Genomic DNA, 13,255 nt, shown 5'->3' on the forward strand with positions numbered 1-13,255 from the left:
GATCATCCTCACAAAAAATCAGTCCATTCCATAACCTCTAACCAATACATTGAAAAAATGTTTGGCTTTCTTTAGGGCCCCTGAACGCCACCCATATATATATGGGAAAGGTTCAACGGACAAACTCGAAAACATGAGAAAAAATGATGGGCTGAAGTTGTTGGATTTGGCGCCTTTCAATAGATCTCCTTTTAGGGAGATCTCATGCGTTCCAACTGGATCCCATGTTTGCTTTTAAAGTTTTTAGTTATTTGCAAATGACTCCATCCCGATTTTTCCTAAATCAAAGTTAAAACCCTGTATAAGAAATAGCAAAACTGCTTTTCAATGAATATTTTCCCACACTTTTATTGATGTAATAAGAGCTGACTTATATACATAGGTAGGAAAAACTATTTATGGCAATGTACATAAATTTGGCTAAAACTATGCAGTAGTTACAGATTTGTTGAAGTCAATTCAGCAATAACAAATATACAAAATTGATTTTCAATGATCTTGCTTGATTGTAGGCTAGATGTGCTCTGTTCAATCTTGGCCTTGATTCTTGCAATCTGTCTTTATACACCCCCACAAGATTGAGCTTCCATCAACAAGTCCAATCTTGTTTCTCAAGATTTCGGTTATTTGTCTTGACAATGGCTTTGTCAACAGATCAACCAATTGGTCTTGTGTATGAACATGTCGAACTTGAAGAGAACCACGTTGAACCAGATCACAAACAAAATGGAGATCGATTTGTATATGTTTCATGCGTGAATGTTGGACCAGATTAAAACTTAGATGCGTAGCACCAAGGTTATCACATAGTAATAAGGGAACTACTTTTAGTGGAAATCCCAACTCGTGAAGAAGTCCATGAAGCCACATTGTCCCGGATACCTCATTGGCAAGGGCTCGATATTTAGCTTCGGTGGTGGATCTTGCAATTGCTCTTTGTTTCTTTGAGCTCCGTGAAATGGGATTTGGGCCTAAGAAGCTGATATAGGCAGATGTGGAGGTTCGATCAACAACATTTCCAGCCCTATCGACATCAGAGTAGGTGATTAAAGTTGGAGGTCCAGATTTTGTGAGCTGTATACCATGGAAAATGGTTTGCTTTAAGTATTGAATAAGCCTTTTTGTTTCTGTGAAGTGAGTGGTGGAAGGCTTGTGCATGAATTGGGGCGACTTGTTGACTGCGAATGAAATATCTGGACGCGTTAAAGAAAGATACTGCAGGCTACCAATAATTCTTCAAAATTCTGTACTATCCACATTTGTCGTGCATCAAGTAACTTGAGAGACTGAGTTGTTGAAAGAGGAGTTGAGACATTTTTCGCACCACTTATGTTGGTATTTGATAATAATTCTCGAATGTACTTGTGTTGTGAAGGAAAAAGTCCTGCTTGAGTAGGTACAACTTCCACACCGAGAAAGAAATGAAGTAGACCCATATCCTTAAGAGAAAAATGATCTTCCAGTTTCTTGATAATTGAAGCCACAAATTTTTTGTTATTTCCTGTAATCACAAGATCATCGACATACACCAAGAAATAACAGATTATAGAATCCTTTCTATAAATAAATAGGGACGAATCAGCTTTGGAATTTTCTAACCCAAACTCAAGCAGTACATTTTTCAGTGTAATGTACCAAGCTCGAGGAACTTGTTTAAGGCCATATATTGCTTTTTGTAGCCTGCAAACATGATTGGGTTTAGATGGATCTTTGAACCACGGGGGTTGCATCATATATACAGTTTCAGATAATGTACCATGTAAAAAGGCATTGTTAACGTCCTTTTGTCCTAACTCCCAACCATTCACAACAACAATAGACAAAATCGTTCTAATTGTGTCTGGTTTAACTACTGGACTGAAGGTCTCTTTGTAATCAAGCTCAGGACGTTGATTATAACCCTTTGCAACTAAGCGTGCTTTGAATCGATCCACTGATCCATCAGATTTTCTCTTTACCTTGAACACAGCCCACTGGATTACAGTTCAAAGGAATTGGCACTAAATCCCAAGTTCCATGTTTCATGAGAGCTGTAAGCTCACTTGACATAACATCACGCCACTATGGTTGAAATAAAGCCTGACTCACACAGGTTGGTTCAATGGTCTCAGGGAGGGGATATTTAGACACGGAGTCGAGTTGTTTGTGTTTAAAATTTTTGTTCATAGACCGAGTGGTCATTTGGTGAAGTCGTTGAACAAGTGGGTTTGAGAGGATTTGAGTATTCGGGTTTTGGGAATTTTCGGCCTGTCCTAGTGTTTGTTCAACATGTGAGGGGTGAGGAAGCAATGAGTTTGAATCATGCAGACACGTATTGGGATTAGAACTAGGAGATAAGGAATTATGACCTAAATTTTCAGATGAAATCTGAAGTGAAGGAGAAAAAAGGTTGACGAGATTACTTGAGGAAGATGCGTCGACGGCTTCTTCACATTCCGCAGTCGTTGATGGGGGCAACAGTCCAAACGGCGTTGGTGAGGGCATGGGTGTGACTTGGGCATCGAAGAATAGAGGGACATTTTGGGATTGTGGTGTTTGGCTTTTCGGTTTGGTAGATGAAATAATGGGTATGTTTGGTTCATCGAATAGCACATGCCTAGAAATCTAAATCTTGTGAGTTTTAAGGTCAAGACATTTGTAGGCACTTTGGGTTTGAGAATACCCGAGAAACACACAAGGTGAGGATTTTGGCTGCATTTTATGAGTGTTGTAAGGCCGGGTAAGTGGGTAACAAAGACACCAAAATTTTCTTAATTTGAGGTAGTTTGGTTTTTGACCAAAAAGAGCTTCAAAAGGAGAAATGTTTTGAAGAATAGAAATTGGTTTCCTATTGATGAGATAGGAGGTTATTTGAAAAGCATGAGGCCAATATGAAAAAGGCAGCGATGCATCATGGAGAAGAGTGAGACCCATTTCAACAAGATGATAGTGATGACACTCGGAGACACCCTTTTGTTGTGGGGTGTGTGGGGTGGTGGTATAGTGACCAATACCATTGACCAATAAGAAAGATTTTAAAGTAATGAATTCCCTATCATTATCAGAATACACATTTTTATTTTGGATTGGAAATATGTTTCTACAAATTTTTTGAAGTGAGGAAAAATTGTAGACACCTCGGATTTTGTAACCATTGGATAAAACCACATGTATTTTGTGAAGTGGTCAACCAAAATGAGGTAATAACGTGATCCATCGATTCCAGTATAATGTGTGGGTCCTCAAACATCAGTGTAAATAAGTTCAAGTGATGCATGACTTTGAAGACTATTGGTATGAAAAGATTGTTGATGTGCTTTATTAATAGAGCATGAACTACTCAATTGAGAATTTTTTTTGTTTTGACAACGGGAAGAGAAAAATTCTTAACAAGATGTTGGACTATTCTAAGAGATGGATGCCCAAGACGCTTGTGCCACCCATTAATTGAGGTCCGTTCATGCACATTAGCAACCATTATAGAGGTGGGAGACATCATTGATTCTGGAAAAAATGTAGATACCATGTTCACATGCTTCTCGAAGTAGAATCACCCCAGTGATCTTGTTCCTCACAAAGAAATGAAAATGGTGAAATTCAATAACAACATTATTTTGTTTGGTAAGATGATGAATTGAAATTAAATTTTTGGAAAGGTTTGGAACACAAGGAGTATCACTCAAGATAAAAGTACGTTTGGGTGAATGTAATTTCAAAAAACCAAAGTGTGAGACAGTCAAACTTGAACCATCACCAAGAATTACTTCATTAGTACCATCATATTCATTGTGAATGGACAAATTTGCAATATCACCCGTTATATTATGAGAGACTCCTGAGTCCATGAGCTAAGTTTTGTCTTTTCTGTTAGAAGAGGTTATGCAGTTGGCTGTGAACTCATTGGATTGAAGCTGAGGATAGTACTTTGAGGTATGGTCCATTTGTTCACAAAATTGATAACGAGGCGTGTAATGTTTTTGGTGGTTATTGGACTTGCCAAACCCGTAGTTGGAGTGACATCCATCATGTTGGTGACCATTAGATTGACGGGCTGAGTTTTGGCCTTGGTTACATTTGAGAAGTCACCCCCAGATGAAGGTTTTCCTTTATTTGTGTAGTTAGCCGTCATATCCATCTGCTGAGTAGCAGCCTCCAGACACCGAAGATAGGATTCGTGACCTACCAAGAGGTCGTGCAGCTTTTCAAACATCAATAGCTTCTCCTGTGCTTTGATCAGGGCAGCGATCTCACAGAAATTAGGCCCTAACCCATTCAAGACATAAAAGGTTTAATCGTCATCAGAAATTGGATGATCGATGATAGCGATTTCATTCGCCAGAGTCTTCACGGCATGCAAATAGTCAAAAATTGGCCTATTTCCATGTTGAATCAAGGTAAGTTCCTCTTTGAGTTGCATAGCCTGTGTTCTTGATCGACTAGCATATAATATTTTGAGTTTATTCTAAGCCTCGTGTGATGTTTTTGTGGTAGCTATGAGCGGTGTAATTGTGGGAGATGTAGAGGCTAGGATGGCACTGAGGATAAGTTCATGCTGTCGAACCCAATGGGTTTTGTTGAGTTCGGTAGTTGAAGTGTCGACGGGAGAAGGGTAAGAAGATATGCCATTGACATCGTCAAAGCAAATCATAGCCAATAAGGAGGGCTTCAAACTGAGCACACCATCGAGGAAAAGTAGAGGGTGTTAACTTTTCATTGATTTGAGCGTGATATTGAGGGCAATAAGTTGTTTATCAGTGCCGAAAATGGGATGGGTGTTGAGTGGAATTTGATCTGAGGAAGACGACATATTTTGGATCATATGCTCTCGCAAGAACGACTCTTCTGATACCATATAAAAGAAATAGCAAATCTGTTTTTCAATGAATATTTTCCCACACTTTTATTGATGTAATAAGAGCTGACTTATATACATAGGTAGGAAAAACTATTTGTGGCAATATACATAAATTTGGCTAAAACTATGCAGTAATTACAGATTTGTTGAAGTCGATGCAGCAGTTACAAATATACAAAATTGATTTTGAATGATCTTGCTTGATTGTAGGCTAGATGTGCTCTGTTCAATCTTGGTCTTGATTCTTGCAATATGTCTCTTATCTCTCATGACTCTCTCTCTACCCAAAATACTCATTTTTTACATTGTAAGAAATGTATATATATATGGGTCCCGTTCAGCAACAAACATTTTTCAAAACATGGGTCAGAGGTTTTGGAATGGGCTGATTTTTGGTGAGGATGATCTTTACGGTGAGGAGATCATCATCACCAAAAATCAGTCCATTCCAAAACTTATAACCCCATCAAAAATGATTTACAAAAAATGGACAGTCCACGATTTTTCAACTTGTAAACCAGAGCTAGAAGTTTTGGAATGGGCTGATTTTTTGTGAGGATGATCTCCTCACCGCAGAGATCATTCTCACCAAAAATCAGCCCATTCCAAAACCTCTAACCCATGATTTGAAAAATGTTTTGCCAAAATGTTTGTCAAAATGTTTGTTGCTGAACATTTCCCTATATCTATATATAGGGAAATGTTCAGCAACAAACATTTTTCAAAACATGGGTTAGAGGTTTTGGAATGGGCTGATTTTTGGTGAATATATATATAGGGAAATGTTCAGCAATAAACATTTTTCAAAACATGGGTTAGAGGTTTTGGAATGGGCTGATTTTTGGTGAGGATGATCTCTACGGTGAGGAGATCATCATCACCAAAAATCAGCCCATTCCAAAACTTCTAACCCCATCAAAAATGATTTACAAGAAATGGACGGTCCACGATTTTTCAACTTGTAAACCAGAGCTAGAAGTTTTGGAATGGGCTGATTTTTGGTGAGGATGATCTTCTCACCGTAGAGATCATTCTCACCAAAAATCAGCCCATTCCAAAACCTATAACCCATGTTTTGAAAAATGTTTTGCCAAAATGTTTGTCAAAATGTTTGTTGCTAAACATTTCCCTATATATAGGGAAATGTTCGCAACAAACATTTTTCAAAACATGGGTTAGAGGTTTTAGAATGGGCTGATTTTTGGTGAATATATATAGGGAAATGTTCAGCAACAAACATTTTGGCAAAACATTTTTCAAAACATGGGTTAGAGGTTTTGGAATGGGCTGATTTTTGGTGATGATGATCTCTACGGTGAGGAGATCATCATCACCAAAAATCAGCTCATTCCAAAACTTCTAACCCCATCAAAATGGTTTACAAAAAATGGACGGTTCACGATTTTTCAACTTGTAAACTTGGGCTAGAAGTTTTGGAATGGGCTGATTTTTGGTGAGGATGATCTCCTCACCGTAGAGATCATCCTCACCAAAAATCAGCCCATTCCAAAACCTCTAACCTAGTTTTGAAAAATGTTTGTCAAAATGTTTGTTGCTGAACGGGACCCATATATATATTGATAACAGTGACTGAATCTTGCGTTTTCCTTTAATACTTGGATGAAGGACCTATTTAAAAGTTTCAAACCAATCGTGGAGGTTGATTAGATCACCATGCTCTTGAGCTAATGTATACATAATAGAGGTATCATGCATCGATGTTAAGATGTTTCCACCCTTGTATTCTCCTGAGGAAGGTTTTGCCAAATATTTCCCTACTCTTGAGTGATGTTTAGAAGAAATCCTTAAGTTGCATAAAGATGGATCAAGCGCTTCACAAAAAAATGTCTAATAGTCACATTTTATGAAACTCTGATATTTCACATAAGCACAAGAACATAGAACTCCAATCCTTCCGCCAATTTCTTGATTTATAAATTGCAAGGTAAGGGATGGATTTTTCGGGTGTTTGGTTTATATTAAAGGAGGAGAAAGGTGATGAACTTGTTGCATTTCTTATAGTGTTAAAATGGCTTCACTAGTGTTATTCTTGGAAGTTCTAGTGAATCAACATCATCATCACCTTCCAACAAGCGGAGAGTATTAGAACCCATATGACATTTTGACCTCATTGACTTCCATGATTTTAGTTTCTAAATTGCACGTGGATTCTATAATATAATAGATATCAATTTTAAATGGAAATCCAATATTATTAGAATTATATTCTTTAAGGAATTAGTAGGAGACCTTGATAGATAGAAAACCTACTAAAAGAATTAATCTAAGCCCTCAACCCTTATCTATAAAATGAATTGGCTAACCCTATATTAGAGTTGTTGAAAAGACACGAAACGTTGAAAATGCTGAGATAAAGAAAATGATATCCATCGATCACAAAACTCAGCCAATCCAAATAGAAAGAAAGGAGAAGGTGAGTCAAGAAGAAAAAAACCAATCTGATAGAGTAAGAGGAGATTAAATGGAGCATCTTCAAAAGCATTGGATTAAAAGTTTAGCGATGACACAAGGTAAGTAACAATAACTTGGACTAGATTTTTTCATGAATGATTGTTTAATTGATTCTATTGGGACAAAATAATAGTCTTATTAAGATTTGAATGTATATAATAATCAACAAAGAGACCCAACAAGATGAGGATTGAAATGTAGAAGAAAGTACCAAGAGAAGTGAGAGAGAAGCAAGTAAGTTATCCACTTTTTTGGGTTTTATGTGAGAAAGAGAAGACAAGTTAATTCTGCTTTCGTTAATGAGAGAGAGAAAGATGGAGATTTGTTTTAGTTTTTTTCTTCTTTTAAATAATTTTTTTAGGGAGGTGTTTGTAATTGACTGATTTTTAAACAACCATGCTTAACAAGTATAATTATAAAGCAATTTTCAATTTAAAAATTAGATCTCATCCATTGAAACACCTAGATCTGACAGCCTTTCTCTTTCGTTTTTGCATACATTTTCTCATATGTCCGTGGAACGCCCGGGGGTGGATCATGGGACATATGTAAAAAACAATGGTTTTCCAAAATATGGGTTAGAAGTTTTGGATTGAGCTGATTTTTCGTGAGGATAGTCTCTATGATGATAAGATCGTCCTCACAAAAAATCAGCTCAATTTGAAACTTCTAAGTCCATCAAAACTGATTTTATAAATTATTGGTAAAGATCAACTGTCCACATTCTAAATCACTTTTGATGGGGTTAGAAGTTTCAAATTGGACTGATTTTTTTAGGATGATCTTCTCATCATAGAAATCATCCTCACAAAAAATCAGCTCAATCTGAAACTTCTAATGCATATTTTAAAATATTATTATTATTATATTGTTTTTACATATGTCCCATGATCCGTCCCCATATATATATTCACGACCATCCATTGAGGTTATTTGAATGTGGAGTTCTTAGATCATGGCAAGTTCTCGTTGTCATTATTCTACCAAGCTAATGAATGTTCTCCCCTTGGAATCTCACTCCCCACTTAATTATGTTAAATGTATGACTTTGATATAAAACAACTCAGCAGTAAAGAGCTGAGCACTTGAATCATGCATATGATGACTTGAAATGATACGTACTTAGAAATAAGACAAATTGTATGGTGGTGGTGTTAAAAGTAAATATACTTTATATTTATTTAGTGTTGATTCAAATAAAAATAAATTTCATTTATTTTAAAAAGTAATTTGAAAATTATTTTAAGTTTGGTCTATTTTTTTCGTTAAAGTGAAAAGGTAAGTGTTTTGATCTGGAGCAATCCTATTGGTTGACGTCTTTTTACTTAGATTGATGTTTGTGAAAAAGTTGTTTTTGGTTCTTTTTCAAATTTTTGTGAATCCCAATTGCTTTCTAAAAATTTTGAAGGGATTTTTGAAACCTATAAATAAGATTTTCTTCCCAATTCTTTCTTCATTCTGAATGACTTTCCTTTAGAGCGCCTAATGACCTTTTAGCTATATGAAAAAATTAAAATAATTTATTTTATTTTATTATATATATATATATAATATAAAAGAAAGAAACAAATAAAGAACACTGAGAGAAAGAGAGAAATAAAGAGTGGCAGCTCATCCAACTTTGGATAGACGCTAAACCAGCCCAAAGGATTTGAATGGGCCTGGGGTGTCTATCGAGTTCTCGAATCCAAATAGGTGGCTAGTGTTTCCAAAAGGTGATGTTGGATTTCGGTGTAAAGAGTGTCTCCTAAAGGGCATCTTCCAATGGATTTCGTACCTATTAAGTTCCTTTATTCATTTTCCCAAGGATGTGGATGTGACTTTTGAAATTGTTTTTCATATGATTAATTCGGTCAAGAAATATAATTAATTTTTTTTTAACTCTTTCTTTCTAACTTTCTTCTTAATCAAACTCTTTTCTATTTTCTAAAAAGAGAGGTATTCGTATATCTGAGATTCTATATGAATTTTCTCAAGGTTAGTACAAACTTTTAGGGAATTTTATCTTTTTCTCCCTTTTCATCCACTTTATTTCAATAAGAGGTGCTATTGCATTCAACAACAACTGTTTGATGCATTAATTTCTTCTTCTTTTTTTAATAACATATTGCAATCAGTATTGACCTAGTGTCATTCCATTTTTATGTGTAGGCTCCTAATCAACTTTTATAAGTTGTCCAGCTATCAAGCGAGCGATTAATATGAATCTCCCAATCCTTCTATATCTATATAATAAAAACAAAATGGTGGGACCCACTTGTGGGGATAAACGTCCTATCTAGTTACAATGACTCCACTATTGCTTTTCTCCTCCCCATTCAATTTTATTATTTTTTCTAAAGATTTTTTAATAGAGAAATTTATCAAAATGGTACAGTTTTCATAATTAATTACCAAAACGGTAAATTGTAGCAATTAATTTCGAAAACAATAATTTTACCGTTTTCAGAATTAATATTTTTTACCAAAACGGTAAAAATAGTAAAATTAATTTTTTTTTAAGTATTTACCATTTTAACCTTAGAAATAAATTAAAATCCAACTAAATCTTTCTTTTCTTTTTAATCTTCCCAACATTAAATAGAAATATGAAAAGAGGAGAGGATTTTTTCGGTAAAAATAATTTACATTTTACTATTTTTACCATTTTGGTAAAAAATATTAATTCCTAAAACGATAAAATTACTGTTTTCGAAATTAATTGCTATAGTTTACCATTTTGGTAAATTTGCCTTTTTAATAATACCATTCAAATTTTTTTTTCTCTTTTACCTCCTTAAACCCCAAAGATGATGCCCATATCTTAGGCACTAGTGAACTTTAGTCTATATGATAAAACATAACTGTAAGTCCCATAATTTCTATAGTTTTGTAGGGGGATAAACCTCCCATTAAGTTATAATTTTATGGGACCCACTTTATTTCCTTAACTCTTCACCCCTCTAATTTTACTATATTTCATCTTTTACCCTTTTAACCCACTTTATTGTTTTTCATCTTTAACCTTTTTAACCTCAATTTTTTTTATTATTAATAATACCCCTCCAAAACGATATTGAATTACATCCATGGATCACACCGATTTCACTATGAAGAAAAATTCATAGTTATGGATTACACCTTTTCACTAAAACAAGAAATATAAATACCCCAAGAAACCTAACCAGGATTTTACATAATATTAGTAAAATTATGAAAATACCCTAGATTTACAATACCTTCTTGTTAACCAGTACTACTAAGCTCCACAAGTCACAACAAAAATGACACTTTGTTCTCTCCGCTTTGCATGAAAAGAAAAATGTTTATATCGTACTTTAATGTTTTAGGTACCATTATAATGTGACAAATGGGAGGCTTGCCCAACACATTGAAAAAAGAAATGAAGGTGGACTTCAGTAGTAATGTCTAAAGGTTAGTCATTCATTGTAATTATTTAGATTTTGCAATTTCCATACAGGTTTCTCTAACTTCCGCTTGGATTTCTTGAGTCTAGGTACACACTATGCACAACAGTTCTACAAGGTCAGCTATTCATTTCCGTCCAAGTGCGCATAAGCAAAAAGTGGTGGGAGGGATTCTATTTTACATTCTTGGCAAAATTAGATACATCTCATAAGACCTTATGAGACCTTCCTTGTAATATCAGCTCTTTATGTCTATAAGAATCAATGAAAATTGATTATGATAACGAGTTGAGATCCCATACAGTGTCCCGTTTCTATAGATAGGATAGGTGTCTACGTGGCACAATTTGTTGTCCATAATAATTTTCAGTAGTGTAATGATTTTTTAACTCAACTCCGACAGACTAACTCAAAAACATATTGATGTGACATGTGCAAGAACCATTGATTTTTTCCCTCAGGATACACAACTGCACATCAGTTAGTCTGTCAGATTGAGTTAGAAAATAAGTACAGTGAGTGGCATGTGCAAGAACCGTAGATTTTTTCCCTCAGGATACACAATTGCACATCCTCATGAAACATGTGTAGTTAAGTTTTTGAGTTACTCTGTCAGGTTGAGTTAGAAAATCAGCACTCTGTAGATACCCCATTTTTGCACTCGCTTAATTAATCAACTCGTTAATCCGATTGCAACGGTTCCCAATGATGGATGTTTATTCCAATGCTTTATTTAGTTACCAGATATGTTTCAGAAATTCGGATGAGGTATCTCGAACTAACAAAACTGTAGAAACCACGTTACGCTAGGAAAATATAACTTAAAAATCATAGAAATCATCATTTTTCAGACAAAAAGAAGTTTCACGATAAAAATCACTAAAAAATGACTAAATTACCAAAATACCCCTAACATCAAAATAACCCTAGAGCCTACATTACGCTTAGGAAAATCCTTTTCAAATACATAAAACAACAAATCGAAACCAAATAAATCATTTCGTCAATTTTTACAAAATTCGATAAAATTACGAAAATGCCCCTCATAAAGTTCACAATCATTTCTCACAAAAAACTTCATAAATGACACAAATCAATATTTTCATTGAATTCCTTAAGAAAAATCAATTCCAAAACATCTTGGAACATTGAAAAACGACTTAAAACGTAAAAAGTCATCTCCGAGGACAAAACGATAATTTTATAATTTTAATAATTAAAAATTTCGAAATTAATAATTAAAATATTAATTAATGTAAAATGAAATCCTAAAGTCAAGTCAATCAAGTAAGACTTAAGTCAAAATCCTAAAATCTAGTCAATTAAGAGAGACTTAAGTCAAAATCCTAAAATCAAGTCAATCAAGTAAGACTTCAGTCAAAATTTTAAATTCCAGTCAATCAAGTGAGACTTAAGTCAAAACCCTAATCAATCTAATAGGACCAAAGTCAAATCCTAACCCAATAGAATTTTAATTAAACTCTAAAACTATCTAAAAGAATTATAATTAAACTTTAAAATATCTAAAAGAAACATAATTAAACTCTAACTTAATCTAAAGAATTCTAATTAAACTCTAAAACTATCTAAAAGAAACATAATTAAATTCTAATTTTATTTAAAATAATTCTAATTAAACACTAATTCTATCTAACTCTATCTAAAATAATTTTAATTAAACATTAACTCTATCTAAAATAATTCTAATTAAATATTAACTCTATCTAAAAAGTATTAGAAAAAAATCTATAAATAAGGGTCTCTACATCCTATTTTCATATCCAAGAGAAAACCCTAGAAAAAGTAGGTCAATGAGTTTCCCCAACCTTCCAAAACATTAATTTTGAAGTCCTAACTCTTTACCTAACACTCATACCCCAATTTTAGTTCAAAAAGCACCCAAAAACCCTTCTAAAATATCTTGAAATCCATAAAAAAATCAGAAAACTCACAAATCTAATAAGAAGATACTTCAACTTCGAGATCAGAAATCAAATCCGGTGACGGGCGAATAGCAAGGAAATACATAGGAGGATACTCTCCACCAGTGCTGAGGGAATCGTTGTAATCCGCGAGGTAATTTTCTTTTTATTATTATTATTATTATTATTATTATTTGTTGTGTTTTTTGTCTATTGTGCAATGTAATCATTTTTGGGAATTAGTAGAGACTGGCGGGGTTGGTGCCTAACACCTTCCAACCCCGTAACGTGATCCTCGGACCCGTATTTTCTTTCGTAGATTAGTGTTATTTGCCTTTTAAAGTTAATGTTCGGTTCCTAAACCGTAATAACTAGGTGGCGACTCCCAAACCTCAAAAGTCAAAAGCGGATTCGCACATCCCGCGGATTGAGGGCGCTTTCACACTCATGACAGACTGGGAGTTGCAAATTTTGATCAACATGAAAATATCATCATCACCCACGTGACCTGCATAAAGCGGGTGCCCTTTTTTCTCTTTGATTTACAATTTTAGTTCTTCAATCGACTCAGGACTTTCTATTGCTTGCATCAAGTGATGATGACTTATTATGACTTGCTT

This window comes from Akebia trifoliata, chromosome 10, assembly GCF_017979445.1.
Source record: "Akebia trifoliata isolate Shusen 1 chromosome 10, ASM1797944v1, whole genome shotgun sequence".
In the NCBI taxonomy this organism is placed as follows: domain Eukaryota; kingdom Viridiplantae; phylum Streptophyta; class Magnoliopsida; order Ranunculales; family Lardizabalaceae; genus Akebia; species Akebia trifoliata.